Raw genomic sequence first — 13,119 nt, 5'->3', positions numbered from 1 at the left:
AGGCCGTGGTCGTTCAATAATTCGCTTTCACCGACACAACTGCCGACGCCACGGTCACTGTGAGCGAAAGAGACAGCGCCGAACGCGGATCGTCGGAGGCCGTGGTCGTTCAACTAATCTCTTTCACCGACACAACTGCCGCCGCCACGGTCACCGTGACCGAAAGAGACAGCGCCGAACGCGGATCTTCGGAGGCCGTGGTCGTTCAATATTTCGCTTTCACCGAAAAACTGCCGCCTCCACGGTCACCGTGAGCGAAAGAGACAGCGCCGAACGAGGATCGTCGGAGGCCGTGGTCGTTCAATTATTCGCTTTCACCGACACAACTGCCGCCGCCATGGTCACCGTGAGCGAAAGAGACAGCGCCGAACACGGATCGTCGGAGGCCGTGCTCGTTCAATATTTCGCTTTCACCGACACAACTGCCGCCGCCACGGTCACCGTGAGCGAAAGAGACAGCGCCGAACGCGGATCGTCGGAGGCCGTGGTCGTTCAATAATTCGCTTTCACTGACACAATTGCCGCCGCCACGGTCGCCGTGACCGAAAGAGACAGCGCCGAACACGGATCGTCGGAGGCCGTGCTCGTTCAATAATTCGCTTTCACCGACACAACTGCCGCCGCCACGGTCACCGTGAGCGAAAGAGACAGCGCCGAAAGCGGATCGTCGGAGGCCGTGGTTGTTCAATAATTCGCTTTCACCGATACAACTGCCGCCGCCACGGTCACCGTGAGCGTAAAAGACAGCGCCGAACGCGGATCGTCGGAGGCCGTGGTCGTTCAATAGTTCGCTTTCACCGACACAACTGCCGCCGCCACGGTCACCGTGAGCGAAAGAGACAGCGCCGAACGCGGATCGTCGGAGGCCGTGGTCGTTCAATAATTCGCTTTCACCGACACAATTGCCGCTGCCACGGTCGCCGTGACCGAAAGAGACAGCGCCGAACACGGATCGTCGGAGGCCGTGCTCGTTCAATATTTCGCTTTCACCGACACAACTGCCGCCGCCACGGTCACCGTGAGCGAAAGAGACAGCGCCGACCGCGGATCGTGGGAGGCCGTGGTCGTTCAATAATTCGCTTTCACCGACACAACTGCCGCCGCCACGGTCACCGTGAGCGAAAGAGACAGCGCCGAACACGGATTGTCGGAGGCCGTGCTCGTTCAATAATTCGGTTTCACCGACACAACTGCCGCCGCCACGGTCACCGTGAGCGAAAGAGACAGCCCCGAACGCGGATCGTCGGAGGCCGTGGTCGTTCAATAATTCGCTTTCACCGACACAACTGCCGCCGCCACGGTCACCGTGAGCGAAAGAGACAGCGCCGAAAGTGGATCGTCGGAGGCCGTGCTCGTTCAATATTTTGCTTTCACCGACACAACTGCCGCCGCCACGGTCACCGTGAGCGAAAGATACAGCGCAAAACGCGGACCGTCGGAGGCCGTGGTCGTTCAATATTTCGCTTTCACCGACACAACTGCCGCCGCCACGGTCACCGTGACCGAAAGAGACAGCGCCGAACACGGATCGTTGGAGGCCGTGCTCGTTCAAAAATTCGCTTTCACCGACACAACTGCTGCCGCCACGGTCACCTTGAATGAAGGAGACCGCGCCGAACGCGGATCGTCGGAGGCCGTGGTCGTTCAACTATTCGCTTTCACCGACACAACTGCCGCCGCCACGGTCACCGTGACCGAAAGAGACAGCGCCGAATGCGGATCGTCGGAGGCCGTGGTCGTTCAATAATTCGCTTTCACCGACACAACTGCCGCCGCCATGGTCACCATGAGCGAAAGAGAGAGCGCCGAAAGCGGATCGTCGGAGGCCGTGGTCGTTCAATATTTCGCTTTCACCGACACAACTGCCGACGCCACAATCACTGTGAGCGGAAGAGACAGCGGCAGACGCGGATCGTCGGAGGCCGTGCTCCTTGAATTATTCGCTTTCACCGACACAACTGCCGCCGCCACGGTCACCGTAACCGAAAGAGACAGCGCCGAAACCGGATCGTCGGAGGCCGTGGTCGCTCAAAAATTCGCTTTCACCGACACAACTGCCGCCGCCACGGTCACTGTGAGCGAAAGAGACAGCGCCGAACGCGGATCGTCGGAGGCCGTGGTCGTTCAATAATTCGCTTTCACCGACCCAACTGCCGCCGCCACGATCACTGTGAGCGAAAGAGACAGCGCCGAACGCGAATCGTCGGAGGCCGTGTTCGTTCAATAACTCGCTTTCACCGACACAACTGCCGACGCCACAGTCACTGTGAGCGAAAGAGACAGCGCCGAACGCGGATCGTCGGAGGCCATGGTCGTTCAACAATTCGCTTTCACCGAAACAACTGCCGCCGCCACGGTCACCTTGATCGAAAGAGACAGCGCCGAACGCGGATCGCCGGAGGCCGTGGTCGTTCAATATTTTGCTTTCACCGACACAACTGCCGACGCCACGGTCACCTTGAGTGAAAGAGACAGCGCCGAAAGCGGATCGTCGGAGGCCGTGCTCGTTCAATAATTCGCTTTCACCGACACAACTGCCGCTGCCACGATCACCGTGAGCGAAAGAGACAGCGCCGAACGCGGATCGTCGGAGGCCGTGGTCGTTCAACTGTGCGCTTTCACCGACACAACTGCCGCCGCCACGGTCACCGTGACCGAAAGAGACAGCGCCGAACACGGATCGTTGGAGGCCGTGCTCGTTCAATATTTCGCTTTCAACGACACAACTGCCGCCGCCACGGTCACCTTGAACGAAAGAGACAGCGCCGAACGCGGATCATCGGAGGCCGTGGTCGTTCAACTATTCGCTTTCACGGACACAACTGCCGCCGCCACGGTCACCATGAGCGAAACAGACAGCGCCGAACGCGGATTGTCGGAGGCCGTGCTCGTTCAATAATTCGCTTTCACCGACACAACTGCCGCCGTCACGGTCTCCGTGAGCGAAAGAGACAGCGCCGAACGCGGATCGTCGGAGGCCGTGCTCGTTCAATACTTCGCTTTCACCGACACAACTGCCGCCGCCACGGTCACCGTGAGCGAAAGAGACGGAGCCGAACGCTGATCGTCAGAGGCCGTGGTCGTTCAAATATTCGCTTTCACCGACACAAATGCCGCAGCCCCCGTCACCGTGAGCGAAAGAGACAGCGCCGGAAGCGTATCGTCGGAGGCCGTGGTCGTTCAATAATTCGCTTTCACCGACACAACTGCCGCCCCCACGATCACTGTGAGCGAAAGAGACAGCGCCGAACGCGGATCGTCGGAGGCCGTGGTCGTTCAATAATTCGCTTTCACCGACACAACTGCCGCCACCACGGTCACCGTGAGCGAAAGAGACAGCGCCGAACGCGGATCGTCGGAGGCCGTGGTCGTTCAATATTTCGCTTACACCGACACAACTGCCGCCGCCGCGGTCACCGTGAGCGAAAGAGACAGCGCCGAAAGCGGATCGTCGGAGGCCGTGGTTGTTCAATAATTCGCTTTCACCGATACAACTGCCGCCGCCACGGTCACCGTGAGCGTAAAAGACAGCGCCGAAAGCGGATCGTCGGAGGCCGTGCTCGTTCAATAATTCGCTTTCACCGACACAACTGCCGCCGCAACGGTCACCGTGAGCGAAAGAGACAGCGCCGAACGCGGATCGTCGGAGGCCGTGGTCATTCAATATTTCGCTTTCACCGACACAACTGCCGCCGCCACGGTCACCGTGACCGAAAGAGGCAGCGCCAAACACGGATCGTCGGAGGCCGTGCTCGTTCAATATTTCGCTTTCACCGACACAACTGCCGCCGCCACGGTCACCGTGAGCGAAAGAGACAGTGCAAAACGCGGACCGTCGGAGGCCGTGGTCGTTCAATATTTCGCTTTCACCGACACAACTGCCGCCGCCACGGTCACCGTGACCGAAAGAGACAGCGCCGAACACGGGTCGTTGGAGGCCGTGCTCGTTCAATATTTCGCTTTCACCGACACAACTGCCGCCGCCACGGTCACCTTGAACGAAAGAGACAGCGCCGAACGCGGATCGTCGGAGGCCGTGGTCGTTCAACTATTCGCTTTCACCGACACAACTGCCGCCGCCACGGTCACCATGAGCGAAACAGACAGCGCCGAACGCGGATTGTCGGAGGCAGTGCTCGTTCAATATTTCGCTTTCACCGACACAACTGCCGCCGCCACGGTCACCGTGAGCGAAAGAGACGGAGCCGAACGCGGATCGTCGGAGGCCGTGGTCGTTCAATAATTCGCTTTCACCGACACAAATGCCGCAGCCACGGTCACCGTGAGCGAAAGAGACAGCGCCGAACGCGGATCGTCGGAGGCCATGATCGTTCAATATTTCGCTTTCACCGACACAACTGCCGCCGCCACGGTCACCGTGAGCGAAAGAGACAGCGCCGAACGCGGATCGCCGGAGGCCGTGGTCGTTCAACTGTGCGCTTTCACCGACAAAACTGCCGCCGCCACGGTCACCGTGACCGAAAGAGACAGCGCCGAACGCGGATCGTCGGAGGCCGTGGTCGTTCAATAATTCGCTTTCACCGACACAACTGCCGCCACCATGGTCACCGTGAGCGAAAGAGACAGCGCCGAAAGCGGATCGTCGGAGGCCGTGGTCGTTCAATAATTCGCTTTCACCGACACAAATGCCGACGCCACGGTCACTGTGAGCGAAAGAGACAGCGCCAAACGCGGATTGTCGGAGGCCGTGCTCCTTCAAATATTCGCTTTCACCGACACAACTGCCGCCGCCACGGTCACCGTGAGCGAAAGAGACAGCGCCGAACGCGGATCGTCGGAGGCCATGGTCGTTTAATATTTCGCTTTCACCGACACAACTGCCGCCGCCATGGTCACCGTGAGCGAAAGAGACAGCGGCGAACACGCATCGTCGGAGGCCGTGCTCGTTCAATATTTCGCTTTCACCGACACAAAAGCCGCCGCCACGGTCACCGTGAGCGAAAGAGACAGCGCCGAACGCGGATCGTCGGAGGCCGTGGTCGTTCAATATTTCGCTTTCACCGACACAACTGCCGCCGCCACGGTCACCGTGAGCGAAAGAGGCAGCGCCGAACACGGATCGTCGGAGGCCGTGCTCGTTCAATATTTCGCTTTCACCGACACAACTGCCGCCGCCACGGTCACCGTGAGCGAAAGAGACAGCGCAAAACGCGGACCGTCGGAGGCCGTGGTCGTTCAATATTTCGCTTTCACCGACACAACTGCCGCCACCACGGTCACCGTGACCGAAAGAGACAGCGCCGAACACGGATCGTTTGAGGCCGTGCTCGTTCAATATTTCGCTTTCACCGACACAACTGCCGCCGCCACGCTCACCTTGAACGAAAGAGACAGCGCCGAACGCGGATCGTCGGAGGCCGTGGTCGTTCAACTATTCGCTTTCACCGACACAACTGCCGCCGCCACGGTCACCATGAGCGAAACAGACAGCGCCGAACGCGGATTGTCGGAGGCCGTGCTCGTTCAATATTTCGCTTTCACCGACACAACTGCCGCCGCCACGGTCTCCGTGAGCGAAAGAGACAGCGCCGAACGCGGATCGTCGGAGGCCGTGCTCGTTCAATATTTCGCTTTCACCGACACAACTACCGCCGCCACGGTCACCGTGAGCGAAAGAGACGGAGCCGAACGCGGATCGTCGGAGGCCGTGGTCGTTCAATAATTCGCTTTCACCGACACAAATGCCGCAGCCACGGTCACCGTGAGCGAAAGAGACAGCGCCGAACGCGGATCGTCGGAGGCCATGGTCGTTCAATATTTCGCTTTCACCGACACAACTGCCGCCGCCACGGTCACCTTGAGCAAAAGAGACAGCGCCGAACGCGGATCGTCGGAGGCCGTGGTCGTTCAACTGTGCGCTTTCACCGACAAAACTGCCGCCGCCACGGTCACAGTGACCGAAAGAGACAGCGCCGAACGCGGATCGTCGGAGGCCGTGGTCGTTCAATAATTCACTTTCACCGACACAACTGCCGCCACCATGGTCACCGTGAGCGAAAGAGAGCGCCGAAAGCGGATCGTCGGACGCCGTGGTCGTTCAAAAATTCGCTTTCACCGACACAACTGCCGACGCCACGGTCACTGTGAGCGAGAGACAACGCCAAATGCGGATTGTCGGAGGCCGTGCTCCTTCAAATATTCGCTTTCACCGACACAACTGCCGCCGCCATGGTCACCGTGAGCGAAAGAGACAGCGGCGAACACGGATCGTCGGAGGCCGTGTTCGTTCAATAATTCGCTTTCACCGACACAACTGCCGCCGCCACGGTCACCGTGAGCGAAAGAGACAGCGCCGAACGCGGATCGTCGGAGGCCGTGGTCGTTCAATATTTCGCTTTCACCGACACAACTGCCGCCGCCACGGTCACCGTGAGCGAAAGAGGCAGCGCAAAACGCGGACCGTCGGAGGCCGTGGTCGTTCAATATTTCGCTTTCACCGACACAACTGCCGCCGCCACGGTCACCGTGACCGAAAGAGACAGCGCCGAACACGGATCGTTGAAGGATGTGCTCGTTCAATATTTCGCTTTCACCGACACAACTGCCGCCGCCACGGTCACCTTGAACGAAAGAGACAGCGCCGAACGCGGATCGTCGGAGGCCGTGGTCGTTCAACTATTCACTTTCACCGACACAACTGCCGCCGCCACGGTCACCGTGACCGAAAGAGACAGCGCCGAAAGCGGATTGTCGGAGGCCGTGCTCGTTCAATAATTCGCTTTCACCGACACAACTGCCGCCGCCACGGTCTCCGTGAGCGAAAGAGACAGCGCCGAACGCGGATCGTCGGAGGCCGTGCTCGTTCAATAATTCGCTTTCACCGACACAACTGCCGCCGCCACGGTCACCGTGAGCGAAAGAGACGGAGCCGAACGCGGATCGTCGGAGGCCGTGGTCGTTCAACTAATCTCTTTCACAGACACAACTGCCGCCGCCACGGTCACCGTGACCGAAAGAGACAGCGCCGAACGCGGATCGTCGGAGGCCGTGGTCGTTCAATAATTCGCTTTCACCGACACAACTGCCGCCTCCACGGTCACCGTGAGCGAAAGAGACAGCGCCGAACGAGGATCGTCGGAGGCCGTGGTCGTTCAATTATTCGCTTTCACCGACACAACTGCCGCCGCCATGGTCACCGTGAGCGAAAGAGACAGCGCCGAACACGGATCGTCGGAGGCCGTGCTCGTTCAATATTTCGCTTTCACCGACACAACTGCCGCCGCCACGGTCACCGTGAGCGAAAGAGACAGCGCCGAACGCGGATCGTCGGAGGCCGTGGTCGTTCAATAATTCGCTTTCACCGACACAATATCCGCCGCCACGGTCGCCGTGACCGAAAGAGACAGCGCCGAACACGGATCGTCGGAGGCCGTGCTCGTTCAAAAATTCGCTTTCACCGACACAACTGCCGCCGCCACGGTCACCGTGAGCGAAAGAGACAGCGCCGACCGCGGATCGTGGGAGGCCGTGGTCGTTCAATAATTCGCTTTCACCGACACAACTGCCGCCGCCACGGTCACCGTGACCGAAAGAGACAGCGCCGAACGCGGATCGTCGTAGGCCGTGGTCGTTCAATAATTTGCTTTCACCGACACAACTGCCGCCGCGACGGTCACCGTGAGCGAAAGAGACAGCGCCGAAAGCGGATCGTCGGAGGCCGTGCTTGTTCAATATTTCGCTTTCACCGACACAACTGCCACCGCCACGGTCACCATGAGCGAAAGAGACAGCGCCGAAAGCGGATCGTCGGAGGCCGTGGTCGTTCAATAATTCGCTTTCACCGACACAACTGCCGCCGCCACGGTCTCCGTGAGCGAAAGAGACAGCGCCGAACACGGATCGTCGGAGGCCGTGCTCGTTCAATAATTCGCTTTCACCGACACAACTGCCGCCGCCACGGTCACCGTGAGCGAAAGAGACAGCGCCGAACGCGGATCGTTTTGGAGGCCGTGGTCGTTCAATAATTCGCTTTCACCGACACAACTGCCGCCGCCACGGTCACCGTGACCGAAAGAGACAGCGCCGAACGCGGATCGTCGGAGGCCGTGGTCGTTCAATATTTCACTTTCACCGACACAACTGCCGCCGCCACGGTCACCGTGAGCGAAAGAGACAGCGCCGGAAGCGTGTCGTCGGAGGCCGTGGTCGTTCAATACTTCGCTTTCACCGACACAACTGCCGCCGCCACGATCACTGTGAGCGAAAGAGACAGCGCCGAACGCGGACCGTCGGAGGCCGTGGTCGTTCAATATTTCGCTTTCACCGACACAACTGCCGCCGCCACGGTCACCGTGACCGAAAGAGACAGCGCCGAACACGGATCGTTGGAGGCCGTGCTCGTTCAAAAATTCGCTTTCACCGACACAATTGCCGCCGCCATGGTCACCATGAGCGAAAGAGAGAGCGCCGAAAGCGGATCGTCGGAGGCCGTGGTCGTTCGATAATTCGCTTTCACCGACACAACTGCCGACGCCACAATCACTGTGAGCGGAAGAGACAGCGGCAGACGCGGATCGTAGGAGGCCGTGCTCCTTGAATTATTCGCTTTCACCGACACAACTGCCGCCGCCACGGTCACCGTAACGGAAAGAGACAGCGCCGAAACCGGATCGTCGGAGGCCGTGGTCGTTCAATAATTCGCTTTCACCGACCCAACTGCCGCCGCCACGATCACTGTGAGCGAAAGAGACAGCGCCGAACGCGAATCGTCGGAGGCCGTGTTCGTTCAATAACTCGCTTTCACCGACACAACTGCCGACGCCACGGTCACTGTGAGCGAAAGAGGCAGCGCCGAACGCGGATCGTCGGAGGCCATGGTCGTTCAACAATTCGCTTTCACCGAAACAACTGCCGCCGCCACGGTCACCGTGATCGAAAGAGACAGCGCCGAACGCGGATCGCCGGAGGCCGTGGTCGTTCAATATTTTGCTTTCACCGACACAACTGCCGACGCCACGGTCACCGTGAGCGAAAGAGACGGCGCCGGAAGCGGATCGTCGGAGCCGTGGTCGTTCAATATTTCGCTTTCACCGACACAACTGCCGACGCCACGGTCACCGTGAGTGAAAGAGACAGCGCCGAAAGCGGATCGTCGGAGGCCGTGCTCGTTCAATAATTCGCTTTCACCGACACAACTGCCGCCGCCACGATCACCGTGAGCGAAAGAGACAGCGCCGAACGCGGATCGTCGGAGGCCGTGGTCGTTCAACTGTGCACTTTCACCGACACAACTGCCGCCGCCACGGTCACCGTGACCGAAAGAGACAGCGCCGAACACGGATCGTTGCAGGCCGTGCTCGTTCAATATTTCGCTTTCAACGACACAACTGCCGCCACCACGGTCACCTTGAACGAAAGAGACAGCGCCGAACGCGGATCATCGGAGGCCGTGGTCGTTCAACTATTCGCTTTCACGGACACAACTGCCGCCGCCACGGTCACCATGAGCGAAACAGACAGCGCCGAACGCGGATTGTCGGAGGCCGTGCTCGTTCAATAATTCGCTTTCACCGACACAACTGCCGCCGCCACGGTCTCCGTGAACGAAAGAGACAGCGCCGAACGCGGATCGTCGGAGGCCGTGGTCGTTCAACTAATCGCTTTCACTGACAAAACTGCCGCCGCCACGGTCACCGTGACCGAAAGAGATAGCGCCGAACGCGGATCATCGGAGGCCGTGGTCGTTCAACTATTCGCTTTCACGGACACAACTGCCGCCGCCACGGTCACCATGAGCGAAACAGACAGCGCCGAACGCGGATTGTCGGAGGCCGTGCTCGTTCAATAATTCGCTTTCACCGACACAACTGCCGCCGCCACGGTCTCCGTGAGCGAAAGAGACAGCGCCGAACCCGGATCGTCGGAGGCCGTGGTCGTTCAACTAATCGCTTTCACTGACAAAACTGCCGCCGCCACGGTCACCGTGACCGAAAGAGACAGCGCCGAACGCGAATCGTCGGAGGCCGTGTTCGTTCAATAACTCGCTTTCACCGACACAACTGCCGACGCCACGGTCACTGTGAGCGAAAGAGGCAGCGCCGAACGCGGATCGTCGGAGGCCATGGTCGTTCAACAATTCGCTTTCACCGAAACAACTGCCGCCGCCACGGTCACCGTGATCGAAAGAGACAGCGCCGAACGCGGATCGCCGGAGGCCGTGGTCGTTCAATATTTTGCTTTCACCGACACAACTGCCGACGCCACGGTCACCGTGAGCGAAAGAGACGGCGCCGGAAGCGGATCGTCGGAGCCGTGGTCGTTCAATATTTCGCTTTCACCGACACAACTGCCGACGCCACGGTCACCGTGAGTGAAAGAGACAGCGCCGAAAGCGGATCGTCGGAGGCCGTGCTCGTTCAATAATTCGCTTTCACCGACACAACTGCCGCCGCCACGATCACCGTGAGCGAAAGAGACAGCGCCGAACGCGGATCGTCGGAGGCCGTGGTCGTTGAACTGTGCGCTTTCACCGACACAACTGCCGCCGCCACGGTCACCGTGACCGAAAGAGACAGCGCCGAACACGGATCGTTGCAGGCCGTGCTCGTTCAATATTTCGCTTTCAACGACACAACTGCCGCCGCCACGGTCACCTTGAACGAAAGAGACAGCGCCGAACGCGGATCATCGGAGGCCGTGGTCGTTCAACTATTCGCTTTCACGGACACAACTGCCGCCGCCACGGTCACCATGAGCGAAACAGACAGCGCCGAACGCGGATTGTCGGAGGCCGTGCTCGTTCAATAATTCGCTTTCACCGACACAACTGCCGCCGCCACGGTCTCCGTGAGCGAAAGAGACAGCGCCGAACGCGGATCGTCGGAGGCCGTGGTCGTTCAACTAATCGCTTTCACTGACAAAACTGCCGCCGCCACGGTCACCGTGACCGAAAGAGATAGCGCCGAACGCGGATCGTCGGAGGCCGTGGTCGTTCAATAATTCGCTTTCACCGACACAACTGCCGCCGCCACGGTCACCGTGAGCGAAAGAGACAGCGCCGAACGAGGATCGTCGGAGGCCGTGGTCGTTCAATAATTTGCTTTCACCGACAAAACTGCCGCCGCCATGGTCACCGTGAGCGAAAGAGACAGCGCCGAACACGGATCGTCGGAGGCCGTGCTCGATCAATATTTCGCTTTCACCGACACAACTGCCGCCGCCACGGTCACCGTGAGTGAAAGAGACAGCGCCGAACGCGGATCGTCGGAGGCCGTGGTCGTTCAATAATTCGCTTTCACCGACACAACTGCCGCCGCCATGGTCACCGTGAGCGAAAGAGACAGCGCCGAAAGCGGATCGTCGGAGGCCGTGGTCGTTCAATAATTCGCTTTCACCGAAACAACTGCCGACTCCACGGTCACTGTGAGCGAAAGAGACAGCGCCAAACGCGGATTGTCGGAGGCCGTGCTCCTTCAAATATTCGCTTTCACCGACACAACTGCCGCCGCAACGGTCACTGTGAGCGAAAGAGACAGCGCCGAACGCGGATCGTCGGAGGCCTTGGTCGTTCAATATTTCGCTTTCACTAACACAACTGCCGCCGCCACGGTCACCGTGAGCGAAAGAGACAGCGGCGAACACGGATCGTCGGAGGCCGTGCTCGTTCAATATTTCGCTTTCACCGACACATCTGCCGCCGCCACGGTCACCGTGAGCGAAAGAGACAGCGCCGAACGCGGATCGTCGGAGGCCGTGGTCGTTCAATAATTCGCTTTCGCCGACACAACTGCCGCCGCCACGGTCACCGTGAGCGAAAGAGGCAGCGCCCAACACGGATCGTCGGAGGCCGTGCTCGTTCAATATTTCGCTTTCACCGACACAACTGCCGCCGCCACGGTCACCGTGAGCGAAAGAGACAGCCCCAAACGCGGACCGTCGGAGGCCGTGGTCGTTCAATATTTCGCTTTCACCGACACAACTGCCGCCGCCACGGTCACCGTGACCGAAAGAGACAGCGCCGAACACGGATCGTTGGAGGCCGTTCTCGTTCAATATTTCGCTTTCACCGACACAACTGCCACCGCCACGGTCACCTTGAACGAAAGAGACAGCGCCGAACGCGGATTGTCGGAGGCCGTGGTCGTTCAATATTTCGCTTTCACCGACCCAACTGCCGCCGCCACGATCACTGTGAGCGAAAGAGACAGCGCCGAACGCGAATCGTCGGAGGCCGTGTTCGTTCAATAACTCGCTTTCACCGACACAACTGCCGACGCCACGGTCACTGTGAGCGAAAGAGACAGCGCCGAACGCGGATCGTCGGAGGCCATGGTCGTTCAACAATTCGCTTTCACCGAAACAACTGCCGCCGCCACGGTCACCGTGATCGAAAGAGACAGCGCCGAACGCGGATCGCCGGAGGCCGTGGTCGTTCAATATTTTGCTTTCACCGACACAACTGCCGACGCCACGGTCACCGTGAGCGAAAGACACGGCGCCGGAAGCGGATCGTCGGAGCCGTGGTCGTTCAATATTTCGCTTTCACCGACACAACTGCCGACGCCACGGTCACCGTGAGTGAAAGAGACAGCGCCGAAAGCGGATCGTCGGAGGCCGTGCTCGTTCAATAATTCGCTTTCACCGACACAAATGCCGACGCCACGGTCACTGTGAGCGAAAGAGACAGCGCCAAACGCGGATTGTCGGAGGCCGTGCTCCTTCAAATATTCGCTTTCACCGACACAACTGCCGCCGCCACGGTCACCGTGAGCGAAAGAGACAGCGCCGAACGCGGATCTTCGGAGGCCATGGTCGTTTAATATTTCGCTTTCACCGACACAACTGCCGCCGCCATGGTCACCGTGAGCGAAAGAGACAGCGGCGAACACGCATCGTCGGAGGCCGTGCTCGTTCAATATTTCGCTTTCACCGACACAAAAGCCGCCGCCACGGTCACCGTGAGCGAAAGAGACAGCGCCGAACGCGGATCGTCGGAGGCCGTGGTCGTTCAATATTTCGCTTTCACCGACACAACTGCCGCCGCCACGGTCACCGTGAGCGAAAGAGGCAGCGCCGAACACGGATCGTCGGAGGCCGTGCTCGTTCAATATTTCGCTTTCACCGACACAACTGCCGCCGCCACGGTCACCGTGAGCGAAA

The sequence above is a fragment of the Ixodes scapularis genome, unplaced genomic scaffold (assembly GCF_016920785.2).
Source record: "Ixodes scapularis isolate PalLabHiFi unplaced genomic scaffold, ASM1692078v2 ptg000032l_1___fragment_3__unscaffolded, whole genome shotgun sequence".
NCBI classification, from domain to species: domain Eukaryota; kingdom Metazoa; phylum Arthropoda; class Arachnida; order Ixodida; family Ixodidae; genus Ixodes; species Ixodes scapularis.
Note: the sequence above shows the minus strand (reverse complement) of the source record.